This window comes from Triturus cristatus, chromosome 4_2 (assembly GCF_964204655.1).
Source record: "Triturus cristatus chromosome 4_2, aTriCri1.1, whole genome shotgun sequence".
NCBI lineage: Eukaryota > Metazoa > Chordata > Amphibia > Caudata > Salamandridae > Triturus > Triturus cristatus.
In genome coordinates this window covers 104,894,593-104,914,151 of record NC_140586.1, presented here as the reverse complement: position 1 = coordinate 104,914,151, position 19,559 = coordinate 104,894,593, and positions in this window count along the sequence as shown.

The following is a 19,559-nucleotide window of genomic DNA, read 5'->3' as shown; positions in this document are numbered from 1 at the left end:
TACAAAAGGGACACATGCATCAGTCACTTCCATGTCCGGACATGGACTGAACCACGCCCAGAGCCCACGAGTCATTGTTGCACGCCCTGCGCTGGTCCGGCATACGGCAGGCTAGACCACTCAGCTAACGCTCCAAGGGGGGGGCACTCGTTGCCACCCATCGCAGGCGTACTTGCTGGTGATGTGCAGGTCACTGGTCTAGTCATCAGCATGTCACAGCCACTCCCTGAGGGCAGGTTTGCATTCACACCACACCCATCCGGCACAGGCGTCACAGGCCATGTGACTCTGCCAACATAAGGGGCCGATGCGTCACATTCCCCTCTGCCGGTGGCGACTAGATGACGGACGCTCCACAGTTCTCAATCATAAAGGGCCCATGAGTTGTTGAGCAGAGGGTTAGTGGCACCCGAGGCCTTGCGGCCAGCATGGGCCTACCACCATGTGGCGCTGACTGGGGTTGCACAGGGTTAGTGGCACCTGGAGCATTGCGGCCGGCACAGGCACCCCGCCACGGGACGGTGACTTTGGGTGCACTGAGTCAGTGGCACCTTAAGCTGCTGAGCGGGTGTGCAGCCTGCGATGATGCCCTGACCCGGCAGTCCGGACAGTTCAGGTTTTGTGTGCCCTGCTGGACCGCAGTGTAGGCCAGAGCCAGCGGGCAGCGCGGGCCTACCGCCACGTGGCGTTGCTTCCGGGATCCCAGAGTTAGTGGCACCCATTGGGCTGAGCGGGTGTGCAGCCTGCGATGATGCCGGGTGCACTGGTATGTCCAATGCCATGGAGTAATCAAGACCCAGCACCAAATGTGAGACCTGGTGGCCTGCAGAGCATGGTTGCATGGTGTGGAGGGTGCCATGTCCACGGGCCCCGGGCTTGTGGCTTGCAGCGGCGTGTGGTGGGACCTCCTGTCCACATGCCGGTGGCGGAAGGTGAGCAGTGAGGCCTGGGTGTGCATGGGCGGGCATGCTCCGATGGGCGGCAGGAGGGGCTGGGGGGCCTCCGCCTGGGTGTGCATGGGCGGACAGGCGATGTTGTCTTGTGCAAGTGTGTGTACTGTGCCAATCATCATATAGTCTTTATTCGAATTTAAAATAATTCATACAAGACACAAACATATACAAAAACACAAAATTATTACTGATCACATTCTCTATAAAATATATAAAATCATCCATTAAATACCTAAAATTTGGGGTTAAAAGAGGAATTAAACATATCAGCAGACTGAAAAAATAAGACTACATTTGGGACTGAAAATTTTTTAACCAATGTCCCCGAAGGGTGAAGCCCTACGAGAGAACTCCCACAGTTTCCCTGAGAGCCTTGTGCCTTAAGACCCATGCCCAGCCCAGGTATTTAGCTAGGGCAATTGAATGGGCTGGAAAAGTGCTTGTGCTTAGAACTCTTAAAGCAACAGCGGAACTCCTTGTGGCCAATGTTTTGCACAAAGGAGACAGCCATGTTCGTCTGGGGTTGGCATAAGTTGGACAAACAAACAGGAAGTGGGCAATTGATTCCTCTTGAGCGCCACAAACGGGGCAAGGTCCTACACTTGCACCAAACCACCCGCTAGTTAAGGCCCTAAGTGGGAGAGAACCTGCTCTAAATTGGAAATATAGTTTCCTATCTCTGGGTTGAGTAATCAGATCCCAATAAGGTTCGAAAACTGGAGTTACCTTCGCCTCTAAAAATCGGCTAGTCATCGTGGGGGAGATAGAATCACACCAAACCCGATCGTTTACCCACTCCCAATAGAGCATTTTCAAAAGCCTCTTTGTGCCAATCATGTATCTGGACTCTGTTTCAGATGACGGCTCTGTCTCAAATCTGTGGCCTGGTGTATTGCTATACATACCGGCAAGTGGTTGGAGACACACCGGTGGCAGCAGGTGAGCAGTGTGGCCTGGGTGCGCAGGGGTGACACTCTCTCTCTCTCTCCCCCTCGCGTCTTCTCTCTCACCCCCTCTTTTCTTATCTCTCTCTGTCCCCCTCTTCTTCTCTCCATCTCTCTCTCTCCCCCTCTTTTCTTATCGCTCTATCTCTCTCCCCCTCTCTTCTCTCTCTCTCTCTCTCTCTCTCTCTTTCTCCCCCTCTTCTTCTCTCTCTCGCTCTCTCCCCGTCTCCCCCTCTCTCTCTCTCTCCTCTCTTCTTCTCACTCTCTCTCTCCCCCTCTCTTCTTCTCTCTCTCTCTCTCTCCCCCCGCTCTTCTCTCTCTCTCTATCTCTTCTTATCTCTCTCTCTCCCTCTCTTCCTCTCTCTCTCCTTCGCTCTCTCTCTGTCCTTTGATGTGCGCAGGATACACCTTCTCATCATGATTTTTGTCTTGCAGGCTGTGACCTACGAATTGTCCCGAGGGGAGCCGCCATGTTTCTTCACTTCATTTCAGTGTTCGTTTTAATAAAGTTTAATTTGTTGCTTTGGACCTGAATGTGTGATGCTAATTTCTGTGACGCTTCATGCATGTCATCAGTTGTGATTGTGCGCCATCAAGCAGATTATATTGTACATGTTTAGGTGTAGCTGATGTGGCATGTCTTAGGTCGGGGGTGCCGGGGAGGGGAGGGGTGTCCTGGGGGTGGTGACGGTGGGTGTTGTTGCCCTTTCGGCCGTCCGGGCTGCATGTTCAGTTGCCCGGGTGCATCTGTTGTTCTTCAGGTGTGGCTCTGGACTGTGCTCCCTTTTGTGGTGCAGGCTGTGGTCCGACTTTGCACAAGGTCAGAACAGGTTTTATTTTCCTGCTGCTAGCGCACCTTATCGCCTGTTTTGTGTTCTTATCGCAGTTCTGTCTGGTCATTGTGAATGTTGTGAAGTGGTGTTGTCGTGGCTTTTGGCACAGGAACGCCTACTCTGCATCTCATTAGCGATAGTTGCGGGGGTCATTGTGGCAATGTTTTTTGCGGCTGCTATCATGGGTAAACTGGTGCTGTGGGCTGTTTCCACCGGCTTGTGAATGGGGAGGTAAATTTATCACGACTTTGGCTGCTCTAAAGTGCCGTTAAATCAGAGATAGCTCCTTGAGAATATGGCCCTTTGTTTTTAGTAAACTAGAACCATTACGATCTTACCAATATACAGTAACAAAACTCACGGTTTGTGATTGTAAATCATCAAGGCATAGAGCAAACTTTCAATAGATATTTTTGTAATTTTCCCTCCTGAAATACTGCATTATTAATTGAATATTGAAAGTTGGCAGGCACAAGGGTAAACGGCATTTAAAATAAGGTTACTTTCAAAACATACAGTGGAAGCAGAATGAAGTGCTTAATAAAATAAAGTAGGCTGTAAGAAGCAGAATAAATAATTTACATTCGCACTGGAAAGAACGTTGTTGTAAAATTGCAAATACATTTACATATAAAAATCTAACTGAGAAGAGTTACATAGGCTGTCCTGGTAATCCCGAAAAGCTGGCGTGAATGCCCAAGATATTGCAGCAGGAAGAGGAGCGACCAGACTACACAGCCCTCACCTGCCTTCGACACCTATCGCCGTATATCAGGTTTATCCTATTACCCAGGGCTTTAAGTGGGCTGGGTCTCACCGGGTCTGAGCACCAGCAGTTTTTTAAAGGGGGCCTCGAAACAGGTCTCTATCGGGCTCTATTTTGTGCCTGCTGTCACTGCAGTCCATTTTTTCCTGGCAGTCTGTTTTTTTCCGGACTGCAGTGACAGCAGGCACATCGATGTGCGTGTGCTCACACTGCTCACTTCTCACTAGTGGAGAAGTTACGGCGTGACGTCATGCCAGGGGAGCGCTGTAGGGGGAAGGGAAATAGGGAAATCTTTTAAAGAGAGCCATTTTCTCTCTGGATTTCTCTTCTCTTTTTGAAACTCCGGAGCAGCAACACTGTCCTGGTGTCACCAGGGCTCTAAGTGGAAGCTTTTTCAACATTATATACAACAAGCCATAATTGCTGCGTATTTATCTAATGCAAATAACAACCATTGCAAAGCCAATAGTCCTGACTTATTGTAGGTATGATGTTACTTGTATCATATATCTAGATGCAATGACCGAAACAGCAAAATACAAGTCGGGCGGCACACTATGCTAAGCACAGATTTTTTAGCTTAACCTCTTCGGTGCCCGTGACGAGCTGGACTCGTCATGGGCCGCGGTGGCGCTGTGCCCATGACGAGTCCAGCTCGTCACAAACCCCGCCCGCTAATGTAACGGCCGGCACAGGGCGGGGAAAGGGGCGGGCACCGAAGGGGTTAAGTGTTTTTAAGCCACGCCCTTAATTACTTTGACCACGCCCCTTGGAAAGACCCTCCAGTTTTTTCAACCCACTTAAAGCCCCTGCTGTTACCCATTTGCCTTTATCCTTTTCTCGGCAACACTGTTTCTCCAGACGCTTCACTCGTGGTAATGACAAATGTAATGTTTTTTTCTCTAATACACTGGGAGCTCGCTTCTCTGGTAAAGCCTCACTACGTTTCTCCTGAACTGGGCAGGCGATCTACGCAGACGCGAAAGCAGCTACAGGGACAGTAATTAGCTCACTGCCTACATCTACCTGGAGGATTCAAGACGCTACTCTGGGCCATTGGCTCACTTCCGGGAAAGAGATTACAGCTGTTCCTGCGAGCTCGCGCCACACAGAAATACACAAAGATCTCAATGCCGGGCAGTCGGTCCGTGTCCATAGCCTCCTGGCTTGCAGGCTAGAGTGGTACCAGGTGTCCTGGATTTGTCAGGGCAGTCCCGGTTTTTCACCAGCTGTCCCAGCAGATTTCAGGAAATTTTGCTCATGTCCCGGTTTTTAGAGGGTCGGCTGAAAACAGAGGACGGTGATTTTTTATGTTTTACAAAGCAGGGATAGTTAGCAGTTTTTTCAGGAAGACAATGTAATTAACAGGCAAGCTTACTGGGTTTAAAAAATGTATTTTATGTATGTTCTTCCTGCCTGTTCTGCAATTCTCTACTGAGGAGCGCTGTCATCTGTGCACTTACTTGAAGTAAAATTGTAGTCCTTCTTCTGTTTTTGTGAAATGTACCAGTTTGTGGCTTTAAAATTCTGGTCACCCTAGGCTAGAGGCTTAATGGATGATCCGATGGGAAGATGGCTTCGGCAAGCACAGCTAATAATAATATTCAGTTTACCTTGCTTTTTTACAGAGCAATTCATGCTGTATTTATGCAGTGTCTAGGAGCTGTAAATTAAGGGTGGGCGGAATTTGCGAAATTGCCTTTAGCAAAATTTCGCAACATGGAAAAAAATCTCCGCGAACACGCGAAATTTCGCGTACTCGTGGAGATTTTGGGCTGATTAATGCGTTACTGAATTTGACCTTCAACTCGGGTACCTGCTTTATTTATATCTGTAAGTGCTTCCTCTTGAGGTTTAATTTTTGTGACAGGAGCATCGTGCCAGAAGGAACCCTGCCCTACATATTTATCCAAGAAGATGCCACCGTTTTGTGCAATACCTCTACTCAACTGGAGTACTTTCTACTGGCTAATCAGTAAGTGCTACCTCGGAGGGTAAATGTATAGTGCTTTTCCTACACTACAGCTGTGTAAAGGGCCAGAAGAGTTGTCTCCAGCGACCATGTGTGTCTGTAACTTTTGCCACCGCGCCGATGGGCGCCGGGGTCCCTCGAGTGAGCTGTCCATCATAGTGGGGAAAGGGCGGGAAGACGTTGCACACCGCTGGTGTGTGGGCTGGGGCCAAACGGCGGGGCTTCTATGCAGTTCACATGCCTCTTGTTTATAAAGAGTCAGAGACCAACCAGAGCAGCAGATGAGGAGACAGAACCTCCTGGTGTCAGAAACAACACGGGGATTGCGCTCGAGAAACTCATGGATGCACAGACCTCCATCAAGGGTTACAGCAAATTATTGACGGTAGATATGGGGAGAAAGCACACCTGCCTAGCCTCCACCGTGCTCTCGAATCTTTTGTGCTGATTAATGCGTTACTGAATTTGACCTTCAACTCGGGCACCTGCTTTATTTAAATCTGTAAATGCTTCCTGTTGAGGTTTTAAAATGACAGGAACATTGTGCCAGAATGTATCCTGCCCTGCATATTTCCGTTCCGCCGCAGATCTCGGATGTTTCGACATTTTCGCGTTCGAAATTTTGCAATTTCCGCGAGCGGAACAGAAATTGTCGCCCACCCTTAAATGACGGATTTTGCTATTACCCGATTAAATGGGAATCAATCTACTGACATAGGATGGAAGGGTGTGTTCGTGTTGGTTGAATTCAAATGTGTTTTCTGCAGATCACAGCAGATACCAGCATAGTTCGGATGCCCATGGATTAAAGTGGAATGAGTAGAGTACTATTGTAGAGATCGCATTCAAAGTCGTTGAAATGCTGAACTGATGTAATTGATTACAATGATTGGGTTATCGAGGTTTCATTAAAAAAAGCGCCATTAGGTAACTCTCCTAGGATTATTGTTCTAATCAAACTCTAATCACACCAAAATCATACCATCCTCTCACTACGGCTGTGTCAGAAGAGGCAGGGGACAGTTGAAACTGCCCTAGGCTCCCCTGCCATTGCCATAGATGTAACAGGCTGACACTTAGATTGTTCCGCTGCAGATATTGAAGTCTGTTTATTATGTCCATAACCTGTGTCGGAGGACGTACAAGAGTTCTAAGTTGCCCTGGGCCTCCTCCATGGCAAAGAAGCTGTTCTTCACTGTTCTGATTAGTGCCAATTAACTGTTAATAAAAATGGATCAACAAAAACGTTTCAGAACAGTTTGCACTGATGAATTTGTGCCAAATTACAAGAAGGTAAAAGTCAAATGTGAGTGAAGAAGATTAAACATTTAAGCTGGAATCAGATGGCATCATGCCTAGTCACCCTATGGCATCCACGTGTGGTGTGTGTCGCGTAAAAGGTCCAAGGTTTTACCTTGTTAATGAAATCCATATCTTGACTGCCAAAGGGCAGGCTTAGCTTGATATGTTCTATCCAATTGAAAGCAGATGCAGCAGAAATCCAGAAAATTGTTTGGCAGTAATGAGGTCAATATGAGGATGGCAGCTGTGGGACCACTGGATTCCCAAATGCACAGCCACCAATGGCTCCATTGTGGGAAATCTTCCACCAGTAGTTCATCTGTCACAGAGGAATCAGCTTATGCAAGTTGGAAAGTCAGCAAGAAAAATCAGCAATTACCCCAAAGCATAGAGTCATTGTTTTTTTTTGTTTCTACAAATCAAAATGTCCTTGGCCTCCATGAAATTGTGGTCGGCAGCCATTCATTTTTTATCAAAAGTGCTCATCCCATGCTAGTGGAAGCACTTTCAGCAAAAATGCTGAATACAGTGATGGGAACTTTGAATGTGCCAGCCAGTTCATGACCAGAATTGCACAAGCAGACCACTAAAGTGGACAAAATATCCATCTACCGTGTTGTCAATACAAGAACCACGCAGAACAGCTTCCTGGCTTGGTGTGTCTGCTGAATTGATGTTTGTTTATTAAAGGCAGATGCATTCCACTGGCCTCCTGGGAATTACTGGCATTGAAGTAGTACTGTGGCTTAATTATGGCATAATCCGCCAGATTTCAACTTCAGAAACATTATATTTTTAAAACATATATTCAGGGTATCATTTGAAACATACAGTTAAGGCCCTGCTAAATTTCTTTGTAGACTATGGCTGGCATCCCGAAAAATAAACAATGAGCCCTTCTAAGGCTCGCTCTTCACCCTGCTGCCAGATTTTTGACTGATACCAAAAACAGTGATTATATTTTGCCTAATTTTCATGACCTCTGAGTTGATGGAGGAATGATGTTTCAAGGGAACTGAGAGCCTCATATACAAAGCTTTGAGCCTCAATACTTCCGGAAATTTAATTCAAACACTTTCTACATGTGAATTGTTGTGGTACTTGCAGCGGTATTTAAAACACCTATCTTCACTTATCTTTTCAAGAAGACCACAGCAATTGAGTCCTTCTCGAGATATACATCAATAACCGGGAATGCCCTCCCTCCTCGCAAGAGAAATGTCCTATCTCCAAATCACTCCTAAAGAACTTGCTCTTTGAAAAACACTTACTTATGAGTGTATGCTCTCATTGGTTTAGTCTCCACCGTGAGTATACTTGCAGTAATTTCCTTTAATTTCTTATATGTTCTGAATGGCATGTCATTTATTCTGTGCTTCTGTTCTTGCTCTTCTGTTGATCTGGTTGACTGTATAATCTCATACTTACTAGTCTTCATTGTTGTAGGAAATTGGGTTACTGGTTTAGAGGGGTAAAACCCTACTCAAGCAGCAACTACAATTTTTCTTCAGGGTGAAACACAAGCAAACTCCAAATTAACATGTGTTTAACCCTCTAGTAACTTGGCAGAAAGCAGTCATGCTTAACTTAGAGGCAATATGTAAAGTATAAATGCAGCACTCCAAACATTAAAAAGTGAAAACACAACACAAGAAAACAAATTCCAATCCAATTTAGAAACATAGAGTAAAATGTAATAAATTGTTCAACACCAAAATGACAAAAATGCAATCAGTTTAACCAGAGAGCAGCAATTTAAAGCTTTAAGCAAAAATAGTGCTTAAAGCACAAAGTGCCAACTGTGATTATCTGGTCATGCTGGACCGAAGCAAAGTCACAAGTTCAGGTTGACTGCGATGGAGCATTGGCCAGGTACAGGCATCGAGTTAGGCTTGCTGGGTATTGTACCACATATCTTTGGTGTGGTGTCTGCGTGGCATTGCTCTGCGAGGTTTCGCACCGGTTCCGAGGAGTTGTAAGGGCTGCAATGCAATGTTTTGCATTGAGTTGCTTTGTGCGGTTCTGATGAGGAACTGCAAGGGCTGCTGTGTAAGGTCATGTGTTGAGTTGCATCGTGCGGTTCCAATGAGGAACTGCAAGGGCTGTGAAGTGAGCTCATGCTTTGAGTGTTGTCAGGCTACATAGGTTCCGATGAGGGTTGGCGGACAGGATTTGAGGGGCTTCACGTCACTCTGCGTCGTTCCATTGAAACCTGAAGATGTGAGGTGAGGCTTTAATGGCATCACGTTGCCTCGCGCTAGATTTGGTGCGGACCACAGCTAGGCTGGCAAGGCACCTTTATCCCCACTTCCATGTGTTGAGGACTGGAGGGACACTACTTGGTGAGTTAGAACTCACAGGAGACAGAATCCAGGTGCAGGGGTCAAGATGGTTGGAGCCTTTTCTGTCCCTGAGGCTCTGATCAGGAGGTCAGTCAACTAGCCATTGGAATCACTCAAGTGGCCCTTGGCTTAAGATGCAGGTCCAGTGCTTCTCACTCAGACAGCAGGTCAGCAGAGTAGCATGGCATCAGGCCATGCCTTCTTGCAGCAGAGCAGCACAGCAATCTTTTTCTGAGCCATCCACAGGCCTAGAACTGTACTGAAGAGTTGGGTTTGAGGGTCCACTATTTATACTGGTGCCCACTTTGAATTGAGAGAAGCTTCTAGAGTCCTCCCCCTATGGAAGTATCTGGAATTTGTTTTCCTCCCTACTTTGGCTCCAGTTTGACTGGGGGCAAAAAAGACTAGTATGAAACCCTGTGTGACGGAGCTGAGGCAGAGTCTTTGTCATGTGCAAGTGTAGTAGGTGATAGCTGCTTCCCCTCATCCTGCTAGAGATGGCCCATCCTGACAACACCTACTCCCCTTTGACTCACTGCCTGGGAATAATACACAAAGACCAACTGCCAGCTACACCTAGTTATGTGACCCATGATACAGGCTGCAAGCAATAAAGGAATGGGGCAAAAAATGCCAACTTTCCAAAAGTGGTATTTTTAGAATTGTGACTTAAAATGTGACTTTACCATTAAAGAGGGTTTTAAATAACAACATCGACAAAACTCGATATTCCTACCTGCTCCCAGTTGAACATTGTTAGAAGGTGGTTCTGACACTATCGGCCGCCCAGATTTTTTTGCTTTTTGAATGCCTAATTGTTGAGCTTTCACTGTGGGGGAGCCTCATAAGTGGGGACTCACCCACAGTGAATTCAGGATGTAAGAGACTGCATGGGGATTTTACTGGTGTCCCCCTGGCTTGTCCAGGCCGCTGCGCAGCAGCTGGAGTATGGGGCACCGGGCTGGTTACATGCAGATACATGTGTACATGCGTGTGCACACGTGTAGGGGCTGCGCAGGGGAGATTCCTAGCGTGCGCAGTCCAGGAGCAGGTACAAATTGAATGGTGTGGCAGGACTTATGCAGAATTTGGTGGTGACATGGAATAGGCTTTATACACTGGGAAGAAACATGCTAGGGAAAGTCAGTGTGTTTTACTGTGTATTCACTTCATTATTCCCCCATGGGGATGTGGGGCCCATGGCTAGAATGACTACCAAAAGGCCTACAGATTCCATTTGTACTGCTTTTGGGTCGTCCAGAAATTACCTATTTCTCTGAGTCCCTGGCTGGGGTCTGGCCCTGGCAGGTTAGAATAATGCCCTTTCTTCCCTGAGCGAAGATCTTCCCTCCAAGGAAGGGAGATAGGTGGAGCTACAAGCCAATTCATTAACCGCTGTCAGTGGGTGCCAGGCACCAAGCTGAACCCAGGTGAAGGCAGCACTGGGGGGAAGGGGAGCATGTGGCAAGAGACACTGGATGAAGCCATGTTTGAACAAACCCACAGGCTGGACAAGAAGGAGGAAGCAGGGGCAGGGAAGTGATGTGTCACTGTTTGATAGGCCAAACAGAGACTTCCTGCCAGCCCCCTACTCAAATTCTAAAAAGTACTTGCACAGGAAGAGAAGCTCTCTCTGGGGTGTGGTCTGCTGAGACGGAAGGTGCTGGAGCCTGGCAATGGGCAGTTGTAAGGAGAGACCCCCTGATTGTCACCCAGGCCCCTAACAGCACCAGAAAAAGCTCCCAGGACCAGTGCGCAGAAGCAGGGGCCTCTGCGCAGGGAGAAGAGAGGCCCAGGAGGAGAGCCAGGCGAAAGGCTGGCACAGGGTGCCAGTGAAGACCGCTTCCTGCAGAATGCACACTCTTAGAGACCCAGAGGGTGAAAGCGAGTGCTCCCAGTGGCTGGGGACGCCACCAGGAGCAAGAAGACACGAAAATGGGGCAGATCGGAACCCCCAGGGGCTGAGATATGGCCCCCGGAAGGTAGGCGACCTTTGACCCCTAAGAAGACCGACGACGATGTACGTGGGGCTCCGCCGCCAGTCTCAGAGATGCCCCCGGGGTGGATCAGGAAGAAGCAAAGTCGGGGTGCTCCGTCGCGCACCCCGTGTAGTTTCCACCCGTGGGGTGCCAGGAGCCCACCCTGGCCCCTGCTGAACCTGAGGCTGGGGTGTGCCATCGTGCTCCTCGAGAAAATGTGCCCAAGGGGCCCGGGACCCCATACCCGGGCCTCGAAGCAAAGCCAGGGAGCGCTGTCGCGCTCCCTGTGAACATTCACCCCTACGGGGTGCCAGGAGCCCACCCTGGCCCCCGGGGAAGAAGGGACAAGACAGGGAGCGCCGCTGCACTCCCCGCGGAGAGGAGGAGGGGCCCGGGACCCCAACTCCGGGCCCCAACAAGAACGCAGAAGTCACATCCCCCCGTGAGGTTGGCCTAAGGGCCTGGGCGCTGAAGTGTGGCTGGTGGAGGGGGGAGTGCCGTTGCACTCCCCCGAGGCTGGCGCAAGCTTCCGTGTCTGCCCGCTCCAGCGGACAGACCACAACTGCAGGGCCGGCTCCCGCAGCAGCACGTGAGGGTGCTCGCCGTGCGGGGAGCCGGCGGGGGCAGCCGGGGGCGGCTTCCCCAGGCTGCCCTCCAAAGAGTGGGCATGCGGCTGTCCCGGATGGGACCGGGAGCCCCAAGAAGAGCACAAGAGGTGTCGAGGGCCCGGGTGGGACCGGGCCCCCCAAAAATCGGCAGATCGGTCGGGGGTGGGCTCCCCAAGTCAAATGACTCACCTGGGGGTCCGGGTGGGACCGGACCCTGCTGCGAATGTCCGAAGTGGCGTGGGGCACACATCGTGGCTCTCCCCGGCACAGCGGGAGAGCCGCTCATCTAATATGAATGGAAATCGGCATGAAGCACCCCAGAATGCCCTGCAAGGCATTAGTTTGGGTACTGGTGGCCCCCAGAGGAGGGGGGTCACCCTCATTTGTTGAAGGAGGGGCAGGGGAAGCTGCAGGAGCAACACAGCCTCCCCCAGCCCAAAGAAGAAAAGTCCCACCCTAGGTGTCCTGGGGACTAGGAGGAATAACCCCACAAGGGCTCAGCTAGCATTTGAACATCTCCTGGGCTGGAACTTTTGTTTTACAGTTGGAGGTGTGTGGAGAAATGTGCCAAGGCATGAAGGGCTGAGTTGGGGATGTCTAGAAAAGGGCATCCCCTGGAGGTGAAGAGGTGCAATTGCATGAAAGACATTTTTAATGTTATTTCTGTAACATGCATTGACCAATGTTATTTCTTGTTGAGTGGGACTGAAAATCACATAAGTAATGTGAAGTACATGTGTAAGATGGAGTCATAAGCAAAAGGGATTTAAGTGGCTAGACACTCCTGCTAGGGTGTTTGACTGTATTTACTTAATCCTGTGATCATCTGTGATGCCTTTAGGGGCTGTAATTGCAATGCATTTTTAATGATATCCAAATGTTATGAGTACGATGATTCTAAAGTGGTGCTTAAACAGGTAATCTTGCTGCTGCTGTTAGGTGAGGAACAACCCAGACTGTTAGCCCTTAGGATGTAGAGGTGCATACTTTATGGTCAGTAGGAGCTGCTCAGTCAGGGTTATGTGTCACCAAGGCAAGTGTACCCATTTTTAATGCTGGTTGACATAATGGGGGGATGTTGCCACTGGGATGGTGGCAGTGCGCAGGGCCCTCGCTCCAGGTTAAGTCCAATTCACTGCATTGGGGGCAAGATGATGTGCATACATGGGAGTGGTGGTACTAGACCACACCCCCCTGCGGGAGGGGTGGAGATGTTACGCAATGTCACAAAGTAATTCCAACAGCTTATGTATATTTGTAAATTGGTTTATAGTATTGAGTAGTGTGTGTGTTTAATAAATGTACTCTTACTTTTATAAAGCAAAGTACAGACTGGACAATCAATTATTGAGTGTTATTTTTGCGCACCTGCAAATGGAGATTACTAGCCCACACCACCTCCCTTGAGTAAGCCTCAGACTGCTCTGCAACTCTACCCTCTGAGTGTCAAGCGCTACAATTGGGTGTTTGGTTCCCAGTGAAGGACAAATGTAGTCATGTTATTTGTGCAGGCCTCACAGATGCTGCCTCGTTTTCCAACAAACGTTATCACTTACTAAATGTAATAGGGGAGCCCAATGTTATCCTATGAGAGACGTAGGCCATGTAGTGCTGGCAAACAAATGTAAGAGTTGTTCACTTCCAGGCCACGTAAAACTTAAAAGTTAATGCCCAACTTTTTAAATACACTGCATCCTGCACTAAGGCTGTTTAGAGCCTACTGTAGGGTTGACTTTATTGTATTAAATAGGAAGATTTAGGCCAGGCAAAAGGTTTATTATGTCAGGTCCAAATGGCAACATAAAACTGCACACTCAGACAGCAATGGCAGGCAAGACATGTTTGGTTACTTCAGTGAGTGGCACAGTCAGTGGCGCAGTCCTGAGATCAGCAAAAATGGATTCTGTGAAAACAGGAGTAAGGTAAGACGTTTTGTTGGGAAGACCATTCCAAGGCTGATAGTTCTAACAATTGTTATTGCCCATGTCTCAGTTAATAATGCCTTTTTGTGCTGCAGATCATTCTTTTCATTGCTTTACTTATTGAGATGCAATATACATCACTTGGGTAGAACTTAGTCTGGACCGACAGTGGCTAGTAATTCTTACATTCCGACCATCCATTTTCTTATTTCAGTGGTTCCTTGTTTCCGTCTCTGTTATGTACATATCGGCTGATTCTTAAATGTAATATGTTCATATATTAATGAACACTGAGAGTGAATACTGCAAAGTTATAATACAAATGTTTTTTTTGCTTTCAACATCAAAATGTACAACTCTCTAATACCTAGGTAGGCACATCTATGCTCCTTACACCTTGCTTTTACTGTATGTTTAAGAGGCAAGATATGATTGATTCTGAGACAGATATTTCCCCACGTGGTTCATAGGCCACCATTCAGTGCTCCGGGGATGGCGAATAGTAGATGGGTTAAACATCCTCCAAGGGGGTCTTTAACAATGCAAGTTATTATTATTATTATTATTATTTAAGTACTTATAAAGCGCAGGCTATCACCATTGCAGGCATCCTGGCGCTGACAGGGACAGATGAAGAGCGAGAGAGGACCGGCGAGCAATAGGTTAACCAGGGAAAAGCCAAGTTTGTACCTTTTTTCTGAACGGCAAAAGTTCATTGGTGTGCCTAATCTCGATAGGGAGGGTGTTCCAAAGTTTGGCGGCAGCCACCTCGAAGGATCTACCACCAGCTCTAACCTTCCTAAACCTGGGGATGACTACCAACTTAGCATCAGAGGAGCGAAGATGTCTGGTAGGAACATACCACCCAAACTTAGCTTTAAGAGAGGTCGGCCCGGTACCATGGAGGGCCCTAAAGACAATACAAAGGGCCTTAAACTGGATCCTCTGTCTAAGAGGAAGCCAGTGCAATTTGGCCAAGGCAGAAGGTCCGTGAGATCTTCTCGGCAGCCCCAAGGCCAATTTAGCAGCAACAGATTGGACCCTTTGGAGCCTGTCCAGCAGAAACTCAGGGGACCCGAGCAGGAGGGCGTTGCAATAGTCCAACCTGCTCAGGATGGTACATATAACCACTTGGGCGCGGGCCTGAGAAGGTAGGAGGGGCAGGACCTTTCTAAGAGAGCGGAGAATGGCAAAGCAGCAGGCCGAAGTTTTTTGGACATGGGTCTCCATGCTAAGCCTGTGGTTAAGCAGAACCCCTAGATTGCGGACCGAGTCTGCAGGCTGTACATTGGACCCTGATTCCGGGGGCCAAAAATTATTGGGGAATGAACGAGGGATCCTTGAGCCACCGCTAAAGGGCACCTCAGTTTTCCCTGCATTAAACTGGAGTGAATTATCCTTTAGCCATTTGGATGTGTCCCGTAAACAGTTATGTAGAACATTCACCGAGATAGAATCCTCTCCTTCCAAGGAGAGGATCATCTGCGTGTCGTCGGCGTAATTGACGGTTTTAATGCCGAAACTTTTGATAAGAAGAATTAACGGCCTAAGATAGACGTTAAAAAGTATGGGGCTGATAGCAGAGCCCTGAGGGACTCCGTACAGAACCGGAGAAAAGGCAGATTGAAAAGGTGGCAGGGATACTGCCTGCTGCCTGTCCTGCAAAAAAGAATGAAACCATTGCAGTGCCGAGTCCCTCACTCCAGCCTCCGACAGCCGCATCAATAAGATCTTATGATTTACCGTGTCAAAGGCGGCAGACATATCAAGTAATATCAAAAACGATGCCTGATTCCTGTCTGCCCGCCTCTGCAGTTCGTCCAGAGCGGTGATGAGGGCTGTTTCGGTACCGTGGGCCGGCCGGAAGCCAAATTGGTCCCCGTCAAGCAATGAATGGTGTTCCAGATATTTGGAAAGAGTGTGACTGACCACCCGCTCCCCTATCTTAGCAGGGAAAGGCAGCAGTGAGATGGGCCTGTAACTTTTAGAGCAATCCGGATCTAGGGACGTTTTTTTTAGCAGGGGGGAGACCAGCGCTCGTTTCCAGTGGGCGGGAACAGAGCCCGTCATCAGAGATTGCTCAGAGATTAGGTGGAGATGGGGGAAAAGTTCATCTTCAAATTCCTTCCAAATTTTGGGAGGCACAGGGTCCAAAGGAGACCCGGATACAATCGTTCTTGCAATTTTGGTAAAGATATCGTATGTGAGCGGAGGAAACCTGAGAAGTAAATCTTCGGGAATCCTATCAGAGTCAGGAGAGAGATCTATTGAAGCGACAGGATTCAGGACTAAGGGAGAATCAAAATCCAGAGATGAGTCCAGGTCTTTAAAGATAAGATCAATTTTCTCCTTGAAGAAAGTAGCCAAATTGTCACAAAGATCTTGAGACGGGACAATCGAATTTTTGCAGGATTCCGGGTTGGTGGCGCTGTTTAGGATATTAAAAATGCTCCTAGAGTTATTAGTAGTATTACAGATCAGAGAGGCATAGTGATCAGATTTAGATTTTTTAATAAGAGTTTTATAAGCATGGACCTTAGTCTTCCACGCTTCTTTGGACGTTTCCTTATAGTCACGTCTCCACCTTCTCTCTGCTTGTTTACATTCAAGCTTTAATACTTTAAGGTCTTCGTTAAACCATAGGGTGGAGTCTTTACCTCTGTAAGTACGACTTTTAAGAGGGGCATGGTTGTCGACCACCTTTGAGATACTGGTGATAAGAGAGTTATAGTTGTCATCTGTACTTTTGTTCACATCGAAGAGCTGTTGCAGATGGAACACTTCCCCAGAAAGGTGCAAGCGTGAGAAAGCTCTCCAGTCTTTATAAGTAATTTCCTTGGTCAGTACAGGGGCCTTATGGAGGCCAGCCAATTTACAAAGAAAAAATTTAACCAAAAAGTGATCGGTCCAGTCCATCGGGAGGGTTTCCCCCATTACCACCAAATCAGGTGCCGCAAAGACCAAATCGAGTAAATGGCCAGCTTTATGGGAGGCCTTGGAGGCCAGTTGAGAAAGGCCCAAACTATCCAGGTAAGAAGTAGGTTCTTAAGAGCTAAGTCAAGGGAGCCGTTGTGCCAAAGATTGAAATCCCCAATTATTAATAATTTCTGGTGCGATAGAGCAATGTTAGTCAGAGTGGTAATGAGCGCTTGTTGTTGCCGAAGACAAAACGCCCCTGGTGGGCGGTGGCAAACTATCTCTGTGACGGTCGTCCCAGAGTGAGTCTGAATTAGAAGCCCTAGCATCTCGGTACCCAAAGCAGGGTCAAGAGTGAGGACCTTAATACTACAAGAAGCTCTAAACATAACAGGTAGAGGGTTGTTCCAGATCCTCATCAAGATCCTCCAAGTTATCTTGAGGATCGAAAATAAATTCATCAAACTCTGAGTTTTCAAAATCGTGAAAATTATAGTGAATAGGTGGAGGATTGTCAAAATCATTTGTACCGTAAAGGTTACCCAAATCTCTCATGCAACTCTTCTCTCTGTCCCAAGAGAATGGGATCGCTCTTTTGTGTTGCTAAGAACACCAAGATCTATTGTAGCGCGCGGGCTACCATACTCATTGGCATGTGTTAATGCTTCATCCGTATGTTTCCTTTTTGTGAAACTTTTTTTATGTCCAGAGGTAGAGGGTGAATCGCCATCTGAAAGAGAGAAATACATCTCTTCTACAGGAGAAGTCCTCTTTCTTTTAGTTAGTGCGGCATTGACAGCTTCTTTGACAGAAGACTTAAGTTCTTGCCCCAAAAATTTCTTCAAGGTTTCACCCAGGAGCTCCTTAGGGGGCTGTTGTGGAACTAAAGGATCATTATCCATTTTTATAAAGAGGATCCTTCGATATATATATCTATTAAAAAATATATAAATGTAAATATAATCAGATATAATATCCTTTAGGACTACTCACGTTCACAGGCAAGGTTAAATTAATATCAGAGCGAATGCTGAAAGCAAATATTGCCTGCGATATGTAAAGGGGGCACCGGGTGGTGTAATAATCTCAAGTAAACTCTTTATAAGTCCAAAGAATTAGGCAGGAGAGGCACCGTTACGCGATTTAATTCGTAACTATGGTAACCTGCCGAGTCGGAAAGAAAAGACGTGTTGTCAGGGGCACGCGTTTCGAAATAAAGCATAATGTTAGCCTCCGTATGTCTTTAATGAAATCAAGATTCTCTCTGCATGAAAATTGGAGAATCGTCATTCTCTGTATCATGATTTAATGTTTAACTTTTCTGATATTGTGAGGGACAAGCATAGTGTTGTTCCCTCACGAGCCACTTACTCCTATTAATTGATTACCCAATTACCAATTTTTATCAATTGAGGGGTCCATTGATCATGATTGAACTTAATCTAGTCAGATTCTTACAAAATATACACATGTTTATTGATGTGCGCTTTTCATGTCTTAATTTATCTTAAAATTTATGCACCACCATGTGAACCTGTTTTAGAATCATCTACATTGTTTTAATCTAGAGAAATTATTTTTATAATGGTAGGCTGTGATCATGTAAATTGCGCTTTTTACATAGTTTTAACGGATTATTGACTACACTGTATTATTTTCTTTGTGGGAATGTTAATGTTAATAAGGTGTTCTATGATGAAATATTAGTTGTTATGGCCAATTTTGGCTGCAAACAATAAACATTTGATTTGATTTGATGACCCAATTACCCAAGCTCCTTCACAGTCTTCTCTCCCACTGTTTAAAGATTCAATGTTCCCTGTATTGCATGTACATACTGGCTTTGATGCAAATCATCCCTGTAAAATCAATGACAAACGCTGTTTAAATGTTGCAATGGACAATACATGGCTGACCTAATGTCAGTTTTCATTGTTCAGAGCTCTGAAACCCTGTTGTGTTGAGTTTTTCTCTATAAAGCAATAAACAGATAATTCCACTTAATTACTTGATTGTGTAGGGTAATGAAACTAACAAAGAGAACTGAACATCTTTTCTTGTTGTTGTTAATATTACTATATGTTCCTGGGGGGCCCACAGGATAGTGCAACATTTTTGAAGGCCAGTTCAATGCCAGTTCAAAGAAAACTTAATTTGTAATCCCTTTCGTAGGAGCAGGCTCAGCAAAGTTCCCTGCATGCTCTTTCCTTTTATTCCTCACCATCAACAGACAACAATCCATTATATCTAAGGCACTCATTGTGAGTGGCCTGGTGTGGGATAAGTTATTTATTGGCCCTGATAAATGCCACTACCCTGGGCATTGTTATTTATTATAGCAGATAAATATCACCGAATTACTTGCAGAATTTGGTGCTTCGGAATCAAAATCTGCATGAACCAGACATTGCAGGGCATGTTTTACCCATTAAAGTTTGGCAGGTTTGCCCTGCTGAAATGTAACTGTGAGGTACTGACTTTATCACGCGATGGCACAGCGGCTGCAATTTACCGGATCACTGGTAAACAGAGCCTAAGAAGAGGAAGGCTGAGGTACCTACGAGCTGTCACGAGCTTTCCCCTTAATAGGCAGAAAAGACAGACTTATATTTCCATTACAGAACATTGCTCCGGACATCATAGTCTGTCTAACGTGTCTATGTTTGCAACTGTCAAGGGAATTCTTGTTTTGGCATAACTGTAAACGATTATGCTTAGAGCGATAATTATATTGTATCAATGATTATGCTAGGACACTTACCTGGATGGTTAATGAAAAAGTAGTAAAACTGGCTATTGCAACAATTGTTTCCAAACATGGAATCACCTGAGTACATGGGGCAAGACTATAGGACAGTCTGATATCACAGCGAACGTAGGGGCATATTATCAACGGCCAGCGATAACTATCGCTGGCCGTGCTTAGCGATAATTTAGTTATCGAAGGCTATCTCTGGAATTTATCGCCTTGGTAGCGCATTATTAACAACGTGTTTCTCCAGGGTGATAAAAATTCCAGAGA